Genomic DNA, 24491 nt, shown 5'->3' with positions numbered 1-24491 from the left:
TCTTAAGAAAGGTATTAACAAATATCTACTTTCTTAGGAGAAGCCCGCTAACGACAGCTACGACCTTATATAGGACTTTCTTGCCACAGAGGATTAGGCGGAAGTTAGGCAGCTTATTAAGATCTTAAAGCCCTTTATATTAGCCACTAAACGTATAGAAGGTGACGCCAATCCTGTATATTTAATGTATTTCGTTATAGCTGGACATAAAAACCTAACGTCGCCTTATTAGCCCCACTTAGTAGCCTCTAGCTTTTCGTTTATAGACAATCCAATTATATAGGCTTACTTAACCCTCTTACCGTGCCTATACCTCCCAGGTTAATATTGCCTATACTTTAATAAGCCCAAACAAAAAAGACGCTTAGTATCTTACTTATTTATACCCATCTGCTAACTGCCTATAATAATAAGATAAAAGGAAAAGGGGTCGCTAGGACCAATATAAATAAATATATAGGTTAACCGCCGATGCGCTAGTAGTAAGCGAGCTAATTGTAGGGTTAGCAGAATTCGGTAGAATTTAATAGTTAATTAGATTCTGTTAGACGCTAAATAGGCTAATAGAAAACGATATATATAAAGCTCTATAAGGAAGAATCTTAGGGGCTTAATAGCCCTGAGAAGGTATCTATAAGATAGCCTATACGCTGTCATATAGCACATTGCCAAGCTTAAAGAGACTGCCCTAAGTAGCCCCCCCTACTAACAGATTCTAATTAAGTATATTTAGGAGGCAGTTATACCTACCAACTTTATTACAAGATATATTTAATATAAAAACCGGACTTTCTAGTATTTAGCTTTTTCTTCTTTAAGCAATAGCTTTTATATATAAACATCCAAAGTGTGCTATAAAAAAGATTGGGTTTAAAAGCTAGAAATTATTAAACGACCATATTAAGAACCATTGAAAGTCAACTTTAAAAGGATTTTATTGCTAATATCCAATATATAAAGAAAATCAAGTCTGCTTCCAAAACTAGAAATTACTAAGCCAATATATTATAAAGAAATATACCTCTAAAGAGCTAGTCATCTATTATAGATACAGAAGGGGTTTTCTAAGAGGGGATGCGGATTATATATCGTAATTTAACCCAAATCAGATTAATAAATAACACTAATTAGAATTTTAGTCACGTATCTTGTAGTAAAAAGAAATAAAAGATAGATAGGATTTAAGGCTGGGTGTAATGGGTGTTACGGACCTTATATTAGCAGTAGTATAACTACTTAGGGAAGATATAAATAAGCTAGTGGTATCGGCGCAGGAGGCGTTGGAATTAGTCAAACTATAGGACGAGGGGTAGCCGAGTTATATAACAGATCACGTTACCGTTTCAGTACATAGGATCTATAGGATTAGTAAGGAACGTCACGTACCTTATATATCTTACGTACCTCGCGTACTAAGGGTTTCTTAGGCGTAGTATTATGTATTTAAACCACAGTCTCTACCTAGATAGTTCTTCTCTTTGTAATAAATCTTAGAATATAATTGAAATTAATCTGTTGGGCAACCACTCCACTAGTTATTATTACATTATTAACTTCTTATTTACCTATACACCTAGCCCAATAATAAGTCCACCGTAGTATTTCCTATAAGGCTTCGTTATAACGGGCTTATATAAATGTCTCTAAACCGAAGCTTGTAGATTGCTATTATACAAAGATACTAAGCTAAGGAGAAGAAGAAGAAGAAAGGGGTATCCACCCTATAGACTCTTCGGCGTTCGCCTTAGAGTCCTATATAGCTTAACGCAAGCCGTAGCTCAACGCTATAGCTCGCGGCAGACGCTCTTAAACTCGTCCTCCGTATATCCGTCAAGCAGCGTGTCCCTACCCTTATCTACGAACTGCTCCTTATCGCGCTACAGCACGCCATATAGGTGCGATCTATAAAATACATAACAGCCACCTAGACGAGTCTACCCAAGCGAGTTACCCCAAAATTTACTGCTAAAATCTTACTTAGGTAAGCAGCTCGGAAACTCCTACCTAGTAATTATATACTAATACTTAAATACTCCACTTTTTCTATTATAATAATAGGTCGTTACTAGTTACTAAGAAGCTTAATTACTTGCTTATATCTAGTACTAAACAAGCTTTATAAATCACTCTTCGGCAATTATTTGCCCCAATGTCGTAGTCTAGAATTCAGCTTAGTAATAGCTGTAACGAACCTATAACATCCTTAGAGTTATACAAACCTCGCTCTAGATGCTTTAGATTAATTATTTAATCCCTAAAATACCCGTTTAAGAAAAAGAACACTAGGTCTAGTATACTTAATTCTAACCTAAGCTTTTAAGACGGCATATATTAACAGTCCCTAGGTATATCTAAATTGAAAAGCGTAGCAATAGGATAACTTAGATATGTAGAGCTGGTTTCGCCCGATTTAAGTATATATATACGTTTTCCTTCTACACGCTCTATTTCTGCCTTAGGCTTATCTATACAGTATTTATTGCCCACTCTATACGCCTTTAAGTTTTAACCTAAATACATAGACGTAAACTTATAATTCTCCCTAGAATAACGCCAATAGAGTAAATCCACCCATCCGTATCTATATCCACAAACGTATATTCCAAACAAATCAATTTAGGAGAAACTAGGCACTAAAAGAACCGGTCTTAATAGCAGCGCTAATTAGGACAATATATAGCCTTAAATTCCGGCTAATAAGGACGCCTAGTTAAAAAGGGGGGATATAATTAGTGCTGCCCTATAGTTAATTGTCTATAGAATATAAGTACGTCTAACTAGCTTCCTAAACTACCAATCTACCATTTACTTCTAATTCATAGTAAGGCAGAATTAAATTATACTTCTAAAGTTAGTAGACTCTCTAGGCCCGAGGCGTATATAGCTAACTAGATATAGTTATAAGATCTTTATTAGAGAATACAAAAGTTCTAATCATAAGTCCTATAATTATAACTATATAAGCAGGGGCGGGATCGTAAAAATCGTCATTGCTATTACTATTGTCGTAGTTATTATTATATTACTTATAATCTATATACGCTACTAGAAGCGGCGTGTAGACGAAATGCTTATTAGGGAGCTTGAAATCCGTTACGGTATAGTTATATAGCAAGTTTAGTATAAAGGAACATTTATAGAGGATAGGACAAGCATAGATAGGGTCCCAACGATAATTTTATGCATTATTTCTTAACGATATATTCATTTATAAGCAGTAATAATAATTAAATATTTTGAAATCCTTATAAATATATATAGGAAACTTAAAGCCTTATATTAGCGACTTAGTCAATTAAGGCATAAGCACAGTAAGAAGGACGCATGCAAGCCTATACGATTAAATTGTCTATAAACGAGGATCTAAAGCTAGAGAAAGGAAAGAGAAGAAGGGTAGCGTCGCTCGAGGTTTTATACGATCCTTAAGTCACGTAATTACAACTATCCGAAACAGTAAGAAACTATCTACGATTGTCCGCCACAATCTACCGTTTTCTACCAGCGCCGTAACACCTTATAGTATAGTAAAAGGATACTAAGGTATATATATTGTTCTAAAATCTATATTCTATCTAGTTAATCTAGTTTAACCCGAATTTTAGATTAGTTTTAACCTTATTTTTAAAACCTAACCTAACCTTTTATATCACTGTTATTATATTAGGTGTAATGTTAATAACAAGGAATTTTAGGAAGAGTTTATAAAGAAAGAAGAGGCCTACGTAAGAGAAGGAGAGGAAGAGAGGTTTAATATAAATTAAGGAGGCTAGCTCTTCACCACCAGGCGATAAACAATAGCTATTATTCTAAACTGTGGGTTAATGGCGCTTCGGGCGTGTTAACCTAAATTAGGTTATCTTACTTTGTTCCAGTTACCTATTACCTATCCCCCCTTCCTGTTACCTATATCTTCCTTATATATAGAGGCCCTAGAGCCACATTTAATAGATAGTGTCTTCGTTCTTTAATATTCCAATTAATAGGGCAGTAGGGTAGGAGGGTAGGCCTTCTAGTCATATAATTGGGGGCAAGCGGCCGCCTCGTCTACTTATCGTCTGTTTAAGGCTGCCTATAAAAATTAAGTGACATTCTTAGCTAATAGATTATAACCGCCTCTCCCATCAGCCTATATCCGCATTAGGGTCTAAAGAACGACCATATTATACAAGAATGATAGGTACTAGGCTGCCCATAAGTGCTCCTAAGGAGAGGCTCTTTAAGAAACTAGCCCTATTTAAGCAGAATCCTAACTATAGGGCGATTTACAATAAAATGATTTTTTTTAGAAAGAAGCGTCCGCTAGTAGAGATCGCCTTAGCCTTAACCGCAATAATCTTATTAAGCAGTATAGATTAAACCCAGCTATCCAGCCACTATACTTATAGGATAATCTATTAGAGACGGCTAGATATAGAGAGATCCTAAATATATATTAAAGTGCTAGCCTGTTAACAAAAGCCTACCTATAACTATAGGTCCTATTAGAGTAGACCTAATAAAGAGAATTAGGTGGTCCAGTAGTGCCTATAGCATATCTTCCACTATAGAGACAATTAAAACAAAGCGCGGAGTAATGGCGCTAGTGCTGGCAGTTACTATAATAGATATATTCCAGGTAGCCCCACAAGTAAGTCGCTTTTAGTACTCTAGACGTCTTTAGAATAAGTAGCTAGCTTCGCTCTAAGAATAATAAGAATTAATAATAAAGTAGGTGGCGAGGGCTAGCGGTTAAGCAGCAGCTTCTAGGACCCTATTAGGCACTCCTAACTAAGGCTAGTAAAACCTAGCTTTATTAGCTATAGTATTATAATAAAGAGAAGGAGAGGCAGAGTAAAGAAAAAGAAGGATAGAAATTGTAGGACGTAGACATTTTACACTGGAAGCTTTTGCGGAATAACTAGCAGTAGCCTTTACTAGACGATAAAACTGCTAAATACTCCCAGTAAGATACTACGTTATTACAATTCCTTATTATTCTTCTTAAACTCTAGTCTCTTATAAATCTATAACTTAGTTATTTATTAGTTTAGGTACGGAGCTAGTAAGAGATATATTAGTTATTCTTATATATCTTAATTTAAGCGGGGTGAGAAGTCTTAACTCTTAACTCCTATTCTTGTTTCCCTAGTGCGTCTAGCTGCGCTAGTAGGACAGTTAATACTGGCGGGGTAAATTATTCAGTTATTAAGTTATTTATACGCATTAACACAGCTTAATACTAGCGGGGAAGGGGATTTAGGTAGGTAGGTAATTGAATAAACGATTCTATATATATATAAGGAAGGAGTATATAATGAAGAACAAGGGGAGACTAATATATAGCTAAAATAGGGTAATACGTAGGTAAGACGGAGTGGTATTTTAGTAGGGTACGTATAGTACTAGTAGTCGGTTATAGGAGGTCTCGTCTAAATAGGTATAGTTCTTATTACCCAGCTATAAGCTCTTATAAATTCTAAGGATTTGTAAAATATTAGGTAACAGTAATTCTTAGTCAATATGCTTAACAATCTAATAATAGGTTATTAGTTTAGTATTTACTAAATAGAAGACTAATACTTATATAAAGGTTATTTAGGACCTTATACTAATATACTATAACTAGACACTATAGAATAACCTTTATTATAACCTTTATTAAAAAATATATAAGCCATCGCCTAATGGTCTAGGTATCCGCTATATCTGTTTCTTATATTCCTTTAACTATCGGCATCTAGGCCTACGCGGCTACCAATAACAGATTTTGGACGTAGGACGTCTCTAGCTCGGGACTATCACCCTATCTAGATAGCGGCCGATATTAAAAGGGGTAAGGGGAATAGGGAGGAGGATTATAAGCTAGATATACCTTATTTAGTCCTGGCTCTATAACTAAGTCGGCGTTATTTAGTTTAAATAGAAGAGCGTAAGAAGAATAAGTAGCATAGTCTTCTAAAACCGTCTTAGTAGTTAAGTTATTGTTATATAGCTCTAAACGCGGATACACACCTCTGTTCCATAGTACTCTTTTCCCTAGGCTCTTAAGGGATAATTAAAGGCCTTTAAAAGAACCTCTTGGCTTTATTGTAGATAGTAGCAGGAGAAAGAAAAAGAGGAAAAGGATGGGAAGTAGGAGAAGGTAGAAGAGTAGGTGGAGGAGGAGGAGAAAAAGAAGTAGTAGTAGTGGAGGCCTAAGTAGTAAAGGTAATATATTTTACGAAATCTATAATCTTATATAGATAATTTGGATAAGGTCCTAACTAAGGGAGACTAATAAAGGCGGTAAAGTGGGCTTATACTAGCCGTTTTATGGGTTATAACCTATGGTATTAAATAAGAGGTAGAGATAGAAGAAGGAATATTACATTTAAGCCGGCGTTTGTGGTCTGTGTTATAGCTAGCTCCCTAATTAGACGCATTTATCTAAATCTAGGTGGCTAATTAGATATATATACTGTTTATAGCCGCTTACCTTAAAGTCCAGGCAGGATAATTCCGTAGCGTACTATAGTATTAAGCCGAATTATTGTTAGTACGTTTTAGGGTAATACTATACCCATCAATATACCGACTAAAGCTTACCAATAACTTTAAGTAAAAGGCCTTATTTTTTTTATTTCTGCTATAGTAAAGTAGGCTAAGCTTAACCGGAGCTAATAATAATTTGGCCTAATACTATAGTACGCACTATATAACAATTGCTCTGCTGGTATTTATCCTAAATTATCCCACTCTTAGCGTCTAAGTAAGTAAAGTTAGTAAATAACCAAAAGAATTTCAGGATATATTTCCGTTATATTAAAAGCAAAAAGCTACCCTCTAATGCAAAGTTCCCCTAAAAACCTTATTAGACTTAGAAAACCAACTCTAATCTATAAGCTTTAGCTCTAATGCAAACTAAAATCACTTACTTCCCTTTTCCTAGTGGTATCTGAAAGTCTCTTAGTTAATATAGCAGGTAATAAAGGCTATAAAGACAGATTTATCGCAGCGGCGTTTAGTAAAGAAGCTAGATATTTATTAATAGGAGGCTTTCTGTAAGTAAGCTTAGTTATTAATATTCTAGATCTAAAGAAACCTCGCCCTAGGCTATATAGAGTTATATATTAAGCGGAAACTTCCTTAACCTAATAAAGGCTCGCGAGTGTAAATAATAATTCGGCCTAGAATTAACTCATTCCACTATTAATTTAAATAAAGCTATTTAATTTTAACCCTCCCTCTAAAAGTTCAACCGAAGGAATTTTCATACTAATATTTAATAAAACTTCTCTTATATCGTTAAAGCAAAGACTCCTATATAAAATATTAATCTTTAATCTTCCTACCGAGCTATATTATATAATATTTGAAGGTTTAGAAAAGGATTGCGATATTAATGCCCTAGCTTGTACCAACCTTTACTTTTATAGTATTTTAAACGCTTATCTTTATAAACGTAAGGAAAGCTTAGCCCTTCTTTAGGCCGCGAAACTCGGGCGGAGTGATACGGCTAAGTTAGCTCTTCCATCTATAAAGGCTATAGATCTCAGCATTCCGTTACTATGGGCTTTAAGTAAAGGCCACGTTTATATAGTTCGACTGCTTTTAGATTATAATGCGCCTATTAAAATATCATAAGAATATAGCGATGTGCTCTCCGCGGCTTTATTAGGTGGCTACGCTGAAATAGTAAAGCTCTTACTTTAACACGGTGCTGAGATAAATCCTATAAGTAAAGTACTTACGCCACTAAATGTAGCTATTCGCTATCGCAGAGAGGAAGTTATAGGGTTATTACTTAATGCTAGAGCTCGACCCTAACTATTAACCTAAAAACTAGCTATCTTCAGCCCTATTAACCGCCACGTTATTCGGCTTTTAATAAAGCATAGTGTTACCTTTAATAAAGACGACTTCGGTATATATAGGTTTAGGTTACAGCTCCCGCCGGGTGAGGAAAAGGCTATTATAAAATTACTACATTGTAAATGGAGAAAACGGAAGAGTAGGTTACGCAAACTTCAAACTTTTCTACTTTTACTAATACTTCAAGTTTTAAAACTCTATTAGAAGTTACGCCAAATATATAGGAATTATTAAAAAGCAATCCTAGGGATTGCGTCTCTAAGATAGTAGCGGTTAAGAAGGAATTAGGTAATAATCTTATACATATAATAAGATGCTATTGTCTAAAAAAACCTTCTAAAATGATTACTTACTTAAAAGCTTTTATAATAATTCCAGCTATAAGTCTAAAGGAGTATCCTATTCTAATATAAATTTAATAAGGCACTACTCTGGCTTTTAAAACACAGGAGCTATAGCAGATTTACTTCCCCCTTTAGTGCCTTAATAACCTCGTAAACGGAAATCAGCGATTATACTGGGAGAGGAGGGTTTTTAAGAAGGGAGAGATCTTAATTGCTAAAGGTGCTGCTATAAACACCCTAATGCTCCGCAAATGCCTAAGCAGCTACTATAATAAATATAATAAATACTAAATTAACGTGTAACGATAAACCTAAAGTTATAATAGCAGATATAAAAAATTGCCGGATTAGGAAGGATACGGATATTAAAAGACTTCCTAGAATGGTCATAGGTGTCTATTATTATTCCTTAATTACTTTCTTTAAGGTCAGATTTTCTCCTTAGTGTAATTAAGACTTTCTTAATTATAGACGTAGCAACAGCGGCAACCCCCATCGTGGCAGCTTTAAGTCTTATAGCTCTATCCTCGGTAACAAGAACAGCAGATTTTACTCCTAAATAGTCCCCTAAACGGTTTCCTTAAGCCTCTTAGTTAAAAACACTTTCTCTATAAGCTACCCCAATAATAACTTTAACTAAATCCCTCCCTCCTTTTAATATATAGTCGCCCATCTACCTAGTTATAAACTAGTAAGTAATATCACTACCTATAGTGGTAGCAATTCGCACTTTCTTCTCTTCTATAATAGCAGCCTTAGTGCTATTAAGAGTATCTTATACAGCTTTGCCTATTAAATCATTGTTCCTTAATAGCATAAGGAGCTCAGCGATAACTAGATATTTTAGTTAGATACGCCTACAAATTAACATTATATACGGCTACGCACCACTATCTAGAACTATAACACTTTAGTTACCCTCCTTAAGTAGTATCTAAAATACCTCTCGTTAGTAAAGTAGTAGATTAGTATTATAAACTATAACCTAGTTTATAGGACTATTAACAGAGCACTAAAATAAGACACGCTGTATTATCTTACGGTGTAATTCCTAAGTAGTATCCTATTAGCTACCTTTATAAAAACGGGCGTATAGCCGCTCCAAGTTATAGTAGCACTTAGATTCTAAGTTTTAGGCGCTAATTACAGTTAACTAAAAAAACTTCGTTCAGCTTTAAAATCTCGCATCTCCGGTAAGTCATTATTAATATTATAAACATTATTAAACTTTTAGGGCGGTGCACTTAATAAATCTATATCTATTACATTAACTGATAGTAACGTATAGTTTAAAGAATAAGAACCTTTATTAGTTTTATATCTTAGTCAGACTTATATAAATACAGAGGACACAGACTATGTATTAGATGTTTAGTTATAATATATCTAGCGTTTATACTAAGACAAAGTTAGGCTAAAAGTCCTCAATTATGGCCTTTAATCTTATAGATGCGATTTGTTAACTAAGGCGTAGAATATACTCCATTCTTGATTTAATTATTAAGGCGAGTTTAAGAGAGCGCTCCTCTTTATTATATTTACCACTAAACCACCATTCTAGGAAATAGTACTAACTCTAAACTTACCCACGTATAAGGTAGTCTTCCGGTAATAAACGGCTATCATTTTGATTTTAATTAGGGAATAGATCGCTTATAATAAGCAGCTTATATCTTTTAGACTTTAATAACACATTAAGGAAAGTAACAATTTCCGACTAGGGGGCGATATTATATAACAATACGCTAACATATAAAATTGAAACAGTGGTAAAAAAAAATATAAATAAAACATAAATATAAGGAAGAATATTTTTGTCCCTAATACGCCAAAGAATAAGAGCTAGAGTTAAAAATATTAGATAATAAGTATAGGAGAATGCGGGATTAGAGGGCAATTTAAGGAGCTAAGCTAATAGCTCTTTATTAGAAAAGTGTTTTAGTTTTAGGGAAACTAGAAATAGTAAACGACTTAAATTATTATCTAAATAATTATTATCTAAGGGAGTTAACGGTCGTTTAGTATAAGAGCTACGGAGTGATTTTTTAGCGTATAACTGGAAGATATGCCTAAGAATTAAGTCCTATAAGCCATAATCAAAAAGTTTAGCAATGTTAGTAACAGTAATATAGACACCTTACTCTTTCTATTTAGCGGTTACGCGCCCAATATAATTATCTAATTAACTTAAGAACGATACAAGAGCTTCTTTAAAGCCTTCCGATGGTAGCTTTCTAAAGAGGATACCGTAAGCTTTAATAAAACTTATATTTACGGGTAGAGAGTATAAATATAACGTTCTAAAACGGCTAAGGATTAGATCTAGTAGTGTTAAGATAGATTTTCAGGTACTTATAAATAGCTAAACATAGGTTAAGGACCGTAAATAGTAGTAAAGTTATTATAGCGCATTAGGCCGCGCTAATATAGCTAGATAATAGTATAAACGGCCTATAGAGGGGCTCTTATTAGCAGCTTTACTATACCAAAAACGTACAACACCTACTTAGGTTTCGCGATCACGTAGGTCCTTATCTTTAATAGCTATATAATATTAACTAAGATTACTAAGATATTTAATCTAGGTATCCTTAAATATAGGCACTATCTCGTAGAGAAGAGCTATTATCTAATAAGTAAGGTATATAAAAGCGAGCATATAATCCAAACTTTTGGGCAGCCGACGACATAATAGCTTAAGGAAAGAGTGGACACTATATTTCCACATTTTAGTAGGTATAGAGTACTTAGATACTAGATAACGTAATGTAGGGGAAGCAGAAGAATATTAAGAGGCTAAGAAGAAGTCGTGGTGCTTATATAGTAAGGTTCGGTATAGAGCAATTAATGCTTATTAGTAATTATTTGCTAATCTAGAATTAGAATCTCCTTTAGTTTTAGGAGCGGTAGAAGCCTACGCTCTATCTATAAAAATATATTTTGTCTCTACTATTATAAGGCCAGTATATATAGACTTTACCTCTAAAGTAAGCTGCTCTTAAGAAATAGGGCGTAAATTGGGTTAAAGTAAAAGGTTTAAATATTAAGAATTAAATCGCTAAATTTCAATAACACCTAGTTGCTATTAGCGGGTTAATTGTATATTAAACGGTAATAGTGAACTACCTATTAAGCTATGCTTTAGACTTCTATAAGATAACGGCCTATAGGTCTTAGATTATCGCCAATAGGTAGAGTAATAGTGCCCGTAGGGGTTTGCTTTAACGGACCACTCCTTACTAGATGGGTTTGGCGTTAGCTATAGGGATGGATTTATATTAGCGGCTAAGCCATAGTATAGATTAAACAGGTAAGCGTAACTATATTTATCTTAGCGCATTAAAACTTATACGCCAGATTCTATAGGCTATATATTAGAGCTAGCAGCACGCTTTTTACTAGGTCGATATATTAAGAGGGCTTAGTCCTTCCTACTAGAATTCTTGCCTTTAAATATTAGCTGAGTTAGGTTAAATGTTAAACTACCTCCTATAGTTGCATTTAATAATACATATAAGGCTTCCCGTATCGGCTAACTAGGGAAAGATTTCCTATAGAGGCAAATTAGCTTCTAGGTAAGGGAGAGTTTCCTAAAGCAGCCTAATACTCACGCTTTATAAAGCGCCTCTTCTCGTAAATTTTTTTAGAAAAGGTCAGTTCCTCCCTAGAGATTTAGCTCCGCTTCCTACACTTCTAATAGGTGCTTAAGATTAACATAGTTAAATAGCTAGTCGTCTTATTAGAATATCCACTCATTATAAAAAGGGCAGGCGAGGTTTTCGGCGGTAGTAGTGGCGGCCGTTTTTACTTAGGCTCTTAAAAGCTTCGCGTAATAATTATCCATCGATATAATAAATTTTTTAAATCGGCGCTAGAAGTTAAGGGGAGATATAAATATACTTATAGGAGCTTTTAAGTAAAAGGGGCAACGCTAGGATTCGCAGCCTTATAGTAACGATTATAGTTCGTAGTTTTGCGCACTAATTACCTTCTCTAATAACACGCCGGCCGCCTTCTTATTGCCTTAAAAAAGGCGACCTATAGTCGGCGCTATAGATTAGTAGGATATATTATAATAAAGATAAAGACCTATAAAAGCCAGAACTAATATATACTTAAGGCCAATACCGCTATTTAGAAGCACTTAGTCTTTAGAAGGCTACCTATAGGCGAAGACATTTCGTACTAAGGAACTTCTAATATTTTGGCTTATTAGGGATGCTTATAGTTAGGGGCGAGTAAGCCATTGTTATATGCTAGGATGGATGACGTTTTTATATTTTAAGCGCCGAATCCTCTGGCGCGTTATTGATGGAATTAGCGTGTTTTCTCTACTGGAATTTTGTCTCTAGTAGCTATAAATATATATCTCATTAATACTAAAAGTTAAACCTTATAAGTAGAGCACGCCGCTAAGACTACTATAAATATAGAAGAATAGAGCTAAAAGGGACCATAAAAGCCCTATACCTTTTAACTTTAGCTAGAGACTACTTTAAACTTACAATTACTAGGATATATCGCGCTAAGGCTTTAAGATAGTATATTGCTCTCTTATAGCCTAAAGTACGCGCTTATAAGCTCCAGCATTACTATAACCTACTCAGTATCCGGGCTAAAGGATTTCTATAATAATACTATAGCAGAATAATGCTTATACTAACACGAGCCTATAATAGCTACACTGTTCCGCTAAGACCGCCTAATAGCTTCCGTCATTAAAGTTATTACACATTTACGGGTTTTGTGGATGCTTTAACAAAATTATAGCCCAGTTTATGAGTAAGGGCACTGCCTTTCTGTGTTAAGATTTCTCTTGGTTATTTAGTCACATTTACTACTAACAAATATAACTAGAGCCGGGCCGAACGATTCGGAATTTCTAGTTAATTCACTTGATAATGATCTTAGGTATATTAATGGCCCGAATAGCGGTAACTCCTTAACCCGTTAGATTTAGTAATAAAATTTCTATATATATGTAAAGGATAAACGTAAGGAGATACTATAGACTAAGATAAATCCCTATCTATCTCTTATTTATTAATCTATTAACGTTATATATTCTTCCTAGCCTATAGTATTAAGCACTTCTATAATATTAAGGTGTTTTAAATATCATACGAGATGGTAATGACGTTTAGAGCCCGCCGTATATCTCTAAATATAGGACAGTTTATTAAGGTAAATAGTTCTAAAAAGTAAAAGGGGAACTATAGGATAGTAAGAGGCAATCTAAAAGCAATTAGGATATAAATTATAATAGGCTTGTATAGATATCTATATTATATTAATTCTAAGTTATATTAGCGGCCGTAGGTAATAAATTAATAACCGATTAACTATTTAAAAAAGTTGTTTCTAAAAAGAGTATATATTAATTAAGAATATTTAGGTGCTACCGTAGATATAGGGGGCGTAGGCTACCTAGGGTCTGGGCCGCACCGTAAAAAACTAATAGGTTAAAGTTACTGCAACCTATAGGTTATCTTCGTAGGCTAAGACCTAATATAACTTCTCTAAGCTTAGCGTATTAAGCCCTAGAAACGGGCTAATAGGACAATAGGGATAGATGGGATATATAGCTGGTTAATGATCTACTGCTCTATATTATGGCCTATGCCCCTAAAAACCTTCCAAGGGTTAGAGAGTAATGACCAATTTTGCCGTAAAAAACGCTAGGGCCCCGCTTACGGAACTAACGTGCTTAGACGCTAGCCCCTATCCTTAAGACTAGCTAACTAAGCTTTTATACCCGGAACTTAGTGTAAACGACCTGACCACTTAAAAGAAAAAAGGAAATCTTGTCTATGTTTCGCCACTACCACTATAAAGCTATTGGTTTCTTTACGCCTTTTTTAAAACCTTATCTATACCTCACAGCCGCTCCTTTTAAATTCATTACCTACAGCACGCTACCTTAATATACCGTCTCTGCATCTCTCCCTAAATATTACTTATTTATTAGGCACGCTAACGCGTTCTTCTATCTTTGCCAGTGTTGCCCTAAATACACGCCGAAGAAAACAGCAATAGAGTTAGTATACTAACATACCTTAGCATTTCCCTATAAGATCCTTTCTACGTTACCCTAAGCTTTATAATAAATAGGTAAGCCTTAAGGTCTTACTTAAGGGCTTCTAGTAAGTATGCTAAGTCCTTTAAGCTACTATTAATAGTATACTACCTCTTAACAGCTAACTCCCCTCTTTATTTAGATATTAAATAACTAGGACTAAAGCGACCCTTAATAGAACCCCTAATTAACCCTAAGGCTACCTCTACTTATTTACTACACGCTAGAGCCTTAAAGTAATCTATCTCACTAGCCATTTATTAGTCTACCTTAATATGCACTTTAATTAAGCATTTGGATTTAAACGAAAGATATAGGTATATCTATATAAAATTAGGTACCTTAGGACTTACCTAAGTTTGCTATAAAGGGATAATTCTTTCAACTATATAGACTAGGTTAATGCTAATATAAACATAATAGGATACTAACCCTAGGAAGACAACAATAAACTATACTAACGCGATACTTCAATTCTAACCTCGCCTTTATCTCTCTAATACTACATTAGATATCTTAGAGGCCCATTACCTCCGCTTATTACACACTAATAACTTTTACCTTCTTCTCCTTCGCCTCTAGTACTATATCTTTTTATTTATCTACTTACTTAAGAGCTCGCTAAGGCTCCTTCTTACGCGTTAGCAGGAAGCCCTAGATCTCAGCCGGTAAGAATTTGCCTTTAGGAATATAATTAGCAAAAGTTTTAGCTAGTGCCTTTAGCCTCTTAGGATTCGTAGTGCCGGCTATAGCTAGGTCGCTAAAGGCCAAGTACTTCCCTCCCTTAACTCCATTAACTCCGTTAATTTCATTAATGCTATTAGTGTTATTAATACTATTAATCCCGTTTACTATCTTCGCCGACTTATTAAGGCTACTATTAAAAGCAGGCTTAAGTACGCCATTTATTAAACTAAGCCTGCTACGCCGCTTTGGGATCTTATTATTCTTGTTTAAGTATATGCGGATAAAGATATCTTAAATCTGGTTACGCATCGCGAGCGTAAACTTAACTTATATATTAACTCTGCTAGGACGAATAAGGGCTTTATCTAACCTCTTTAGGTAATTTGTTGTTATAATAAGGACTCTACCTTTATAAGTAGCGACGCTATTAATAGTATTAAGCAGACCAGAAAGCGAAACACCCTATTTTACATCGTCGTTCTGCTTATTATTATAGTTCGCGAACTTAATCGCTTTAGCTAAGTCGGTAACATTTAACTCTTAGACTATTTTGCCTCCTTTAGAATCCGCCTCATCCTCTTCTTTATTCTTATTACTCTCCTTATATCTTAGTAGACCTATGGTATTAATATCCTCTAAGAGAACAATATAACGGTAAGGGAGGTTATTAAACAGCTAGTTAAGGTTAGATTCTATAAAAGTAGGTTTAAGTAAAGAAATATAGAATATGTCTAGCCTAAAGACCCCAGTAAGGGTAAAGGAGAGTGACGTTTTTCTAGTTCCAGGAGGCCCGTAAAAAAGGTAACCGCGACGGTATAGGATACCGCGGTTAGCGTACTAGCGAGGGCTAGATAGATGGAGATATTCATTAATATCCTCTATAACTTTGGTCTTTTACTTAGGGTTAAGTAACACAGTGTCTATTGAATAGAAAGGTCTAAATAAGACGCGGTCCTATGACCTAGCGCTACGTCTACGATCCTTCCCCACTAGCCGCTAAATAACTGTTATGGCTTTTTCCTTTTTAAGTGACCATAATTTTATATACCTAAGTAGGTTCTTAATAGGCTTTATTAACCGTTTAATGTATCTTAGTTTAATAAGTTCTTTATTACCTCTATTTAGGGACTATAGACTAGCAGGTCTTTCTTAGCGCGAGCGATCGAAGATAAATAAATAGCCATTATATTAGAACCTATGTTTACTAAAGTAGGGCTTATAATAGGGTAGCAGCTTAGCTGCCTACTTTCCGAAATTAAAGATTCCCTTCTTGTTAAGCGTCTCCTTATTATCGCTATTGTTTCCTTTATTGTTATAAATAGTCCCTACTCGCGTAATAGCTTTAACTAAGTAAGAGATTTTCGATATACGCTGCTCTGTAATCCACTAAAGTACGTTATTAAATAAATTATCTCTATTGTTAATAAAAACCGATAATATAAAGAACTAAGAGAAGAAAGAGAAAGTTTTATTCTATATATAGGTTGTTAATATCACTATAGCGAACAGAATGAGACCGATTAAGACTACTATGCCAATGTTAAAGCTAAAGACATCTAGAATGAATTTTAAAATTAGACTATATTCTAGAATAAAGGCATTAAGGATATTTAAAGGGAGATTTATAAGATTAGTTAAAGTGCCATTTTTAGACGTATTGAGAACCATATAAAACTTAAAAAAGTCTATCCTATCTATTAGATATTATCTTAGACTAGTAAATAAGAAGAAATTAGTTATTTCTGTATTAAGATTATATAAAATTCTTGATTTACGTTAACTGTCTATCTAGCATTAAGAAAATTCTTAATTCTTAATAAAGGATGGAAGGGCTTAAGGAACGTAGGCATTCTTAAGTTATAATATTACCTAGGCATAGAGGCGCAACCTTATTAAAGGAGGCTTAAAGTCTTTATTACAGCCTACTAATCGCCTAAGATATAAGTCCTGGGCGTAAGTTAATACGGCGATACCTAGTACGCCGGATATGGCCATCTAGTTTATAATAGGAAACGGTTTATTACTATAGGCGGGCCTTAATATAGCCTCATTATATTATCCGGCAGGTTTATAACGGACATAGATTAATCATCCGCTTTTAGTTCTGTAGCCAGTAAATACTTTTCGGCCTTATTGATATTAATATAACTAGCGCAAAAAAATGACGCGTATAATGCTCTTAAGCTAAAATGTATCTTAAAAGAGCCTTATAATCCTGCGACGCTAGTAGCTAGCAGTAGGGAAGGGAAGGGAAGGCATATATAATGTGCCTCCCTTTATTGGAATCTTTAACTGCCTTATAAACGTTTTTACAAATCCATTAGCCCTAAACTTAGAAATTATAATAAATAAACAAATAAGGTAATTTTAGGGTGGGAATCCAAGTTAGATCTATAGTCTTGCTTTTCGCCTTATTAAAAGTTCTGGTCTTTCTGCCTACCGGGAAGACCTTTAGGCCCTATATTAAAACTCCCCACTACCATTTACCTACTGGCCTTTGACGGCCTTATTATATTATCTAAACGGGAGATTTTTAATATAAAATACGTGCTAAAATAAATAGATAGATGGGCTAGTAATACGCCTTATATAGTAACTTAATAACATTATTAACCAGATATAAATGCCCCTAGGGTTTTCTAGTATCCTAGACTTTTTTTATTAATATACGAGCCCTATTAACCCGCGTCGTGGTGTAAGCAGATTTGGTTATATTTAATATAGATTGCCTTACCTATGCTATTCCAAAACCCTCTAAACTCTGCAACCGCTCTATAATTTTATTTTAATGAACCGGATTCTACGTATTGTAAACGGCCGTAATTATAGGGAATAACTAATAAGCTTTAGCTGAGCTTCCCTACTAGATATTAAGCAAGGCGCTAACAATCCCCCTTACCGCTATCTAAACATCTAAATCTATAGTTAGTTTACCTAAAATCTAGCGACAGAAATAGATCAAACCAGCCTAGTGAAAGGCTTTGTTAGTATTGCGGATCTTAAGGGTATTGTAGCCAGCCTTAGTTAATACTAAGTCGTTACTATAATAGGTAAGCCGTGGTAGGCTTACAATTGCTTTTAATCCTTTATATATAGCCTTTTAAGTAGCCTTTCTAACATTTTGCCAGTAAAAAAATTGGCGCATTAGCTAAAGAGAAAGTCGCACTATTAGTAAATAATTAGTTCGCCTTAAAATGGAACTACAGGTACTTTAAGGCCACTTTAGTTCTGAACTTTCCGTCCCCGCTTTATATATACTGCGAAATCACGCTAGTTATATATAGACATAAACAACTTAACCCTCTTCTTTACTTGCGTTATAGGTCTCTACTATAAATACCTTATAGATTCTAGTAGCCTACTAGTTCTTTATACTTCTCTTAGACCCGCTATAGCGTTAATAATAATAGCTTATAATAACTGCCGCTACTACCGCTAAACCCCATCTTTATATAAACCCTTTACCACCTTAGAGCCGCCCTTTTATACCTAAATTTTATCCTCTATTATATTTCGCGCCGTAAGGTCCCTACTAAGTTTTTTAACCTCCGCTTTAAAGCGGGGGGTTACTTAAAGTTAATCTACTGCAACTTAGTACGGAAAGCTAATAATCGGTTAGAAACCCTTCTAGACAGCTAGGAAAGTGGTTCTCCTTACTACCTTTATAGGGCCCTTTACCTACCTTTACGGAGCTAATAATACGGGCTCGCGATTTCAATTGCCGTGGCGTAACTTTGCGGTCCCTAGTTATGCAAATAAAAGGGATATAAAGAAGGTAATACGTCGAAATAAATAGGTGCATAGATTTTTAAAGCTAAATTTTTCCTATAGGCCATTAATAAGCTGCGATACCTACTTGGGGAAGATACTATTAGTATAGATAATAATAATCTCCTTATATACGGTCACTCTAAGTGGTTATTTATTAATATCAATTAACTACCTGTTGCTGTTACGTATCCAAAATCAACTAAAGAGGTCTTGTAGATTGTAAAAACCTGCTATAAATACCACGTTTTAATAAGTAAGTCTTAGCAAATTTCAATGCTTTATACAGCAGATATTTATTATTTTTAGTTCCTTATTTGGGTGGATTAAGTTTAAAAGCTAATTTTTCTGCTCCTTACGGGGGTATAAGCATTAATTTTACTAATATAGATGAAATAATTTCTTTAAATACGGATGAGTAAGTAAGCGCTACCTATATCTTAATTTATAAACGCTACGGCTAACTTATATATTCTAGCATAGATATTATCGTCTAACCTAGGGTCCGTTAGATAACTCTTAATAGAAAGGCCGAGAAATCTAGGCTTTTCTTCCCTATCGATCCTAGCCCAACTATAAGTTTAATTCTTACTGCTACGCAGTAAGCCTAACTTAGGTATTGCGGTCTATATATTAACCTTTCTTAGGCTAGAATTGGTGGCATAGTAGGAACGAGCTGTAGGTATGCTATCACTTTGACCTATTTATTAAGTGTGATATATTTTCTAACATCTAGAATTTGTATAGTGGCACCAATGCTGTCCGGTATGGAACTATAAAGGATTAGGTTATTAATCTTACGGTTATTTTTACGGATGGGATTATTATTAAGACGCGTCAACGCCCACGGTGCGCCCTATTAAGCAATTTTCCCACAATATATTCGCTAAAGATCTCTATAGCAAATCTGCCGTAGGTTATAACTTAATAAACCTCTTTATTAGATCTAAGGGGACTCTAGGCTTAGTCACGGAGATTATACTTAAACTTATAGTTATCCCTAAAGAAACCAGCGTTACTATAGTCACATTTCCTATAATTCGCGATGCGGCAGCGGCAGCCTTAAAGGTTATACGGGTAGGCGTTCCTATAGCTGCAATAGAGATTATGGACGAAGTTTAGATAAGTATAATAAATAGATCTGGCTCTACTCTAAAGAAATAGAAAGAGGTCCCAACTATATTTTTTAAGTCAGTTAACTAATTTATAATTCGCTTAGTAAAAGCTAATACTGTATTATAGATTTTCGGGCACTAAAGCGGGGGTATACGGCAAAACCCCCTTTTGCATCCTTTGTTTCCCCTAGATCTAAACCCTACTAACTATAGTGTTAGATTTAAGAAAATATTAAGCTAGTAAAGTTAATTGCTAAGACACACAAAAGTGGTAACTTTAAATTTGCTATTAACGCGAAAGAATAAAAAACTCTTTAGTTAGCAAGAAAAGAGTCTCTATAGAGTATATTAGCGCTTTATAATAAGGAGGGAATAGAGGTCTAGTCTATAGACGTTACAGTGCCACTTTTAAGGCTCCCTAATATCATTAGTAAGATTTGGTCACCTTTATTTTATAATTTGGAACTATATTTATAAAATATAAGAGGTTTTTAAGAAAGAGATAGACGATCTAGGACTTACGGCAAGTATACTAGGCCACGTTAGAGATGGCAATTTCCATAAGAGTATCCTCTACGATGGTAAAAATATTAAGGAGCGCGCTACTATAGAGAAATGCATTAATAACATAGTTGATTAAGCTTTGGAGATGGAAGGTACTTACACTAGCAAACATGGAATTAGATTAGGGAAGAAAGAATCTTTCTTAAAAGAGCTTAGATCGGAGATAATTGGTATTATAAAAAGCATCAAAGGAGCTCTGGATCCCTACTAGCTAATAAATCCTAAAAAGATTATGGATAAAAGTACCTAAAGTAACTAAGCATGGACAGATGATTAAGGTTTAATTTTAGAAATATATAGGGTGCTTACGCAGCTTGTATTTTGTTATAGAGAATAGAGATCTTGCTTAAAATAAATCTCTTGCTAACCCTCAGCACTTTTCTACTATAAGACCATTTAGTAAATGGAAATAGGTAAGTAAATCTTTATTACTAAGCTCTTTAAAGAAATAATTAAGGGTCGGGAGCTCCTTACGGGTGGTGGGTTTAATAAGGTACGTCCCGTAAGAAAAAGAGTTGCTTTTGGCTTACCTAACTACTTTCCCTTTAATAAGCAAGAAGAAATTATTATTTCCCTCTATAGGAAGAATAACATCCACTATATTAAGGCCTTTATCCGCGGGACCCTTAACTTAGATAATATAAGGACTAGTTAAGCGTGAATAAGGTAAGGGCCTAGAGCAAACTTCAATAGCTGCTATATAATTATCTAGAGAGGGCCATCCTTTATATTGGAGATCTATATTCACGAAGAGGGTGTAATTAAAGGTTTAACCCCTAGAGAAGCAGTTCTATCTGTGCTAGATCCTAGTCCCTAGAACTAGCCGCTTAACCCCTAAAGGGGGCCGATTAAATTTAGCGAACATATTATAGTTACTAGGATGCCATATCTATATAGTTAGCCTAGCGTAAAAGAGAGATAAGATATAAGCTTATATATAGTATTAATATTGCGGGATGTGTATTAAATAGTAAAGGGAGATCACTTAGCCCGAATACTAGGAATGCGAAGCCTAACATCTAAAGGACGCACTTAGTGAATATATTTGGCAAAATGCTCTTCGCAAATACGATATAAACGAGATATTAGCTGTAGGGAGACGTAGGAAAGGGGCGTTTAGCTAAGAGGTCCAATACGGGCTATACGGACTACCTAGACAACAGAACCTATTATAAGTATGCTAAGCGGAGCCGAGCCAGGGTTATATCCTGTCTTAATCAACTGCTAGCGATATAAAACTAGCTAATGGCATTTACGATAAAGATTAGCTACAGGGACTTAAAAGGGTGGCGTTTAGCTAAGAGGTCTAATATGGACCCTCCGGACTATACGGACTACGCAGACTATATGGATTATACGGACTATATAGACTATACAGACTATATAGACCAACGCGGACAATCCTAACCCTTGTAAAACAAGTGGCTTTACCTAAGAGGTCCTAGTACGGACTATATAAACTATATAAACTATATAAACCATATAAACTATACGGATAATCTAGCTAGTGCGACTTAGGGAAGGCGGCAGGACTTTTTATAGGGGTAGTCCTGTATTAAGCTAAGAAAGTCTAATAGCGTATGGTGAACCCCGCTTCCACTATAAACATATTAGTCCTAGGGGTTTTACCAATATTCCCCTTTTATAACGCCACTACGCATTATAGGTCTCAATGCTAATAATAAGTCGGAGAATGTGCGGCAATATATATAATATGACCTAGACTAATAGAGAAAGTTCCTAGCAAGTATAGATAAGACTAGCTTAAATATGGTTATTAATAAAGATTAGCAGAATTTTATAAAGGACAAAGCTAGAAATATTATCTATTAGTGGCGTAAATAGAGTAATATCCCTTTATTTAAGATGGCGGTAGTTAAAGAACGTATAAACCAGTAGCTAAGGCTTAATTAAATACCTGAAGTAGATAAGGATATTATAAACTGGCGTATACCTAAAGCCCTTAAAAAGATTGCTGGTTAGTTTAAAATTTTCTTATAATTAGTGCGGAATTCCTTAGTTAAATTTTAACCTAGAAAATTAAAAACCTTAAGGGGAATTAAGCTAATTAACTAATTAACCTAAGGAACGGCATCTATAGTATAATCCTATAAGAGACATATAAGTGGTAAGTTAGGTCAGAACTGTTTAAAGAGTGGGATATAGGTAGTAGATATGCGAGAATATACGCCTAAAGCAATCGTCAATATAAGCGCTTAAATAAATTATCATTTCCTAAAGTGAGTAGTAATGTGGCCAAGCCTTATCGCAAGGATTCATTTTCCTTTTAATATGGTGACTATTTTCACCATAACCCGCCTTAAATGCTTAAATAAAACCTTATCCCCTAGTAACGCCTGCTTAATACGTGATTATTATTTTAAAGGTATATACGCCAGCTTTATACGCAAAAGCGCTTACGTTAGGGGCTCCCTTTTATCTACGCACACCAATTACAACATTTATAGCATTTATAAGGTATTGCCGTTTCGAGTCTATAAAATGCATTACTATACGCCGGGGTGGAGAATCCCTAGGCAGCCTTATATATAAAAGCCGTTTTTAAAGCGGGGATAGCATTACTAATCTCGGCGTAATAAGACAATCTACAACACTATATAATAATTAACGCTATATCTACTGCTTTAAGAAACCCTATTTTAGAGCCAGCTAAGTCCGAAACACTTTTACTCTTTATCCCTAACCTCTACAGTATTAGGTAAGGATTCCCCGATTAGACGCGTTTATCCGACCCAAAGTAGCCAACTAGAAATATCCTACGCAGCAGCCTTTACTAAGTCAAAATTGAGACCGTATTAAGAAAATGCTCGCTACTTACACACTGGTAAAAGCCCCTCTCTTAGCACTCTATCTACCAGCTTTCTTCTACAGATATTGCTGAAAAAGGCTTTTTACTAAATAGTATAACTGGTTTACTAGGGTACCGCACTAAGGATAGTCTTTTCTTGGGATTACCTAAACTATCTTACCCTTTTTAAGATAATCTGGGCATCGCCTTCCGGGAACCTAAACGAAAATATTAGTTAAATTAAGTAACCTAGTTTTATAGTTAGTAAGTTTCGTTTACTAGTATATAGGCAATTCCATTATTAATAGGGGTGGAATACTGGGCTATAATATATGCAACATTACCACTTTTAAAACTCTCCGCGGAGATATAATTGCGGATATTAGAAGGTATAGCGGGTATATAGTAGTAGAGGAGTTAGGTGAACCTAAAACACTATATAAGCTGCCTTAGGATCCTGTAAAGAGCAAGAATAAGTAATAAATGGCCGGGATAAGGCGGGCGAAAAACTAATATAAAGTGGGTATTCTGTCCCAAAGCGTTAAATCAATACCACTTAATACTAGTTTACTATATTACCCTCCTCCGCCTTATTCTAACTCCCCGTATTACCTATAGGAATTTATAACTACCCTTATACCCATCTATTTTTATTCTTAAGGCCTAGTAAGACTAATAATCTCCTCTTACTATAATTCGATTAATATTATTATCGGGTGCTTTTTCCTTTATAGCCGATTCTGGCTTAAAGTCTCCCCAAAGCACACTAAACCCGTCGTTACACTATAAGAGAAATTAGGCTCGATTTAAACGCCAGCCACAGCAAAGCCGTATTCGGCGAGTTTTGCTAGGAATTCTACTACTAACTTTGTTTTTTTACGGTATTTATGGCTTTCGGCGCTTGGATATTAAAGAATATAAAAAAGAGGATAAATGGATACGGCCTTCCCATAGTTTATACTTTGTCGAAAATTGTAAAATTACTATATTATTTATATTTAACTCCGTCTACTCTCTCCTAAAGTAATGGCCTAGTACCTTTGCACTAAACGGTCACTCTATTATTACTGCGACTATGCCGCTAAATACTTAACTATATTATACGAAAGTATAGTCTAGTACACTTAAAAAACTAACATTTTTTGCCTTTAACGCGTAAGTTAATATGCTTTAAAGTTATTTTACCCCTACTTAAAATCAGCCAAGCTAAAGTAAAAAGGCTTCTTTAATAATAAAGTATATAGCGAAATGTCTATCGGCATCTATGGCTCTATTAGTACTACGGTACTTTACACTAT

This window comes from Cenococcum geophilum, assembly GCF_001692895.1.
Source record: "Cenococcum geophilum 1.58 unplaced genomic scaffold K441scaffold_13, whole genome shotgun sequence".
Taxonomy (NCBI): Eukaryota; Fungi; Ascomycota; class Dothideomycetes; order Gloniales; family Gloniaceae; genus Cenococcum; species Cenococcum geophilum.
This window is presented reverse-complemented; position numbering follows the sequence as displayed.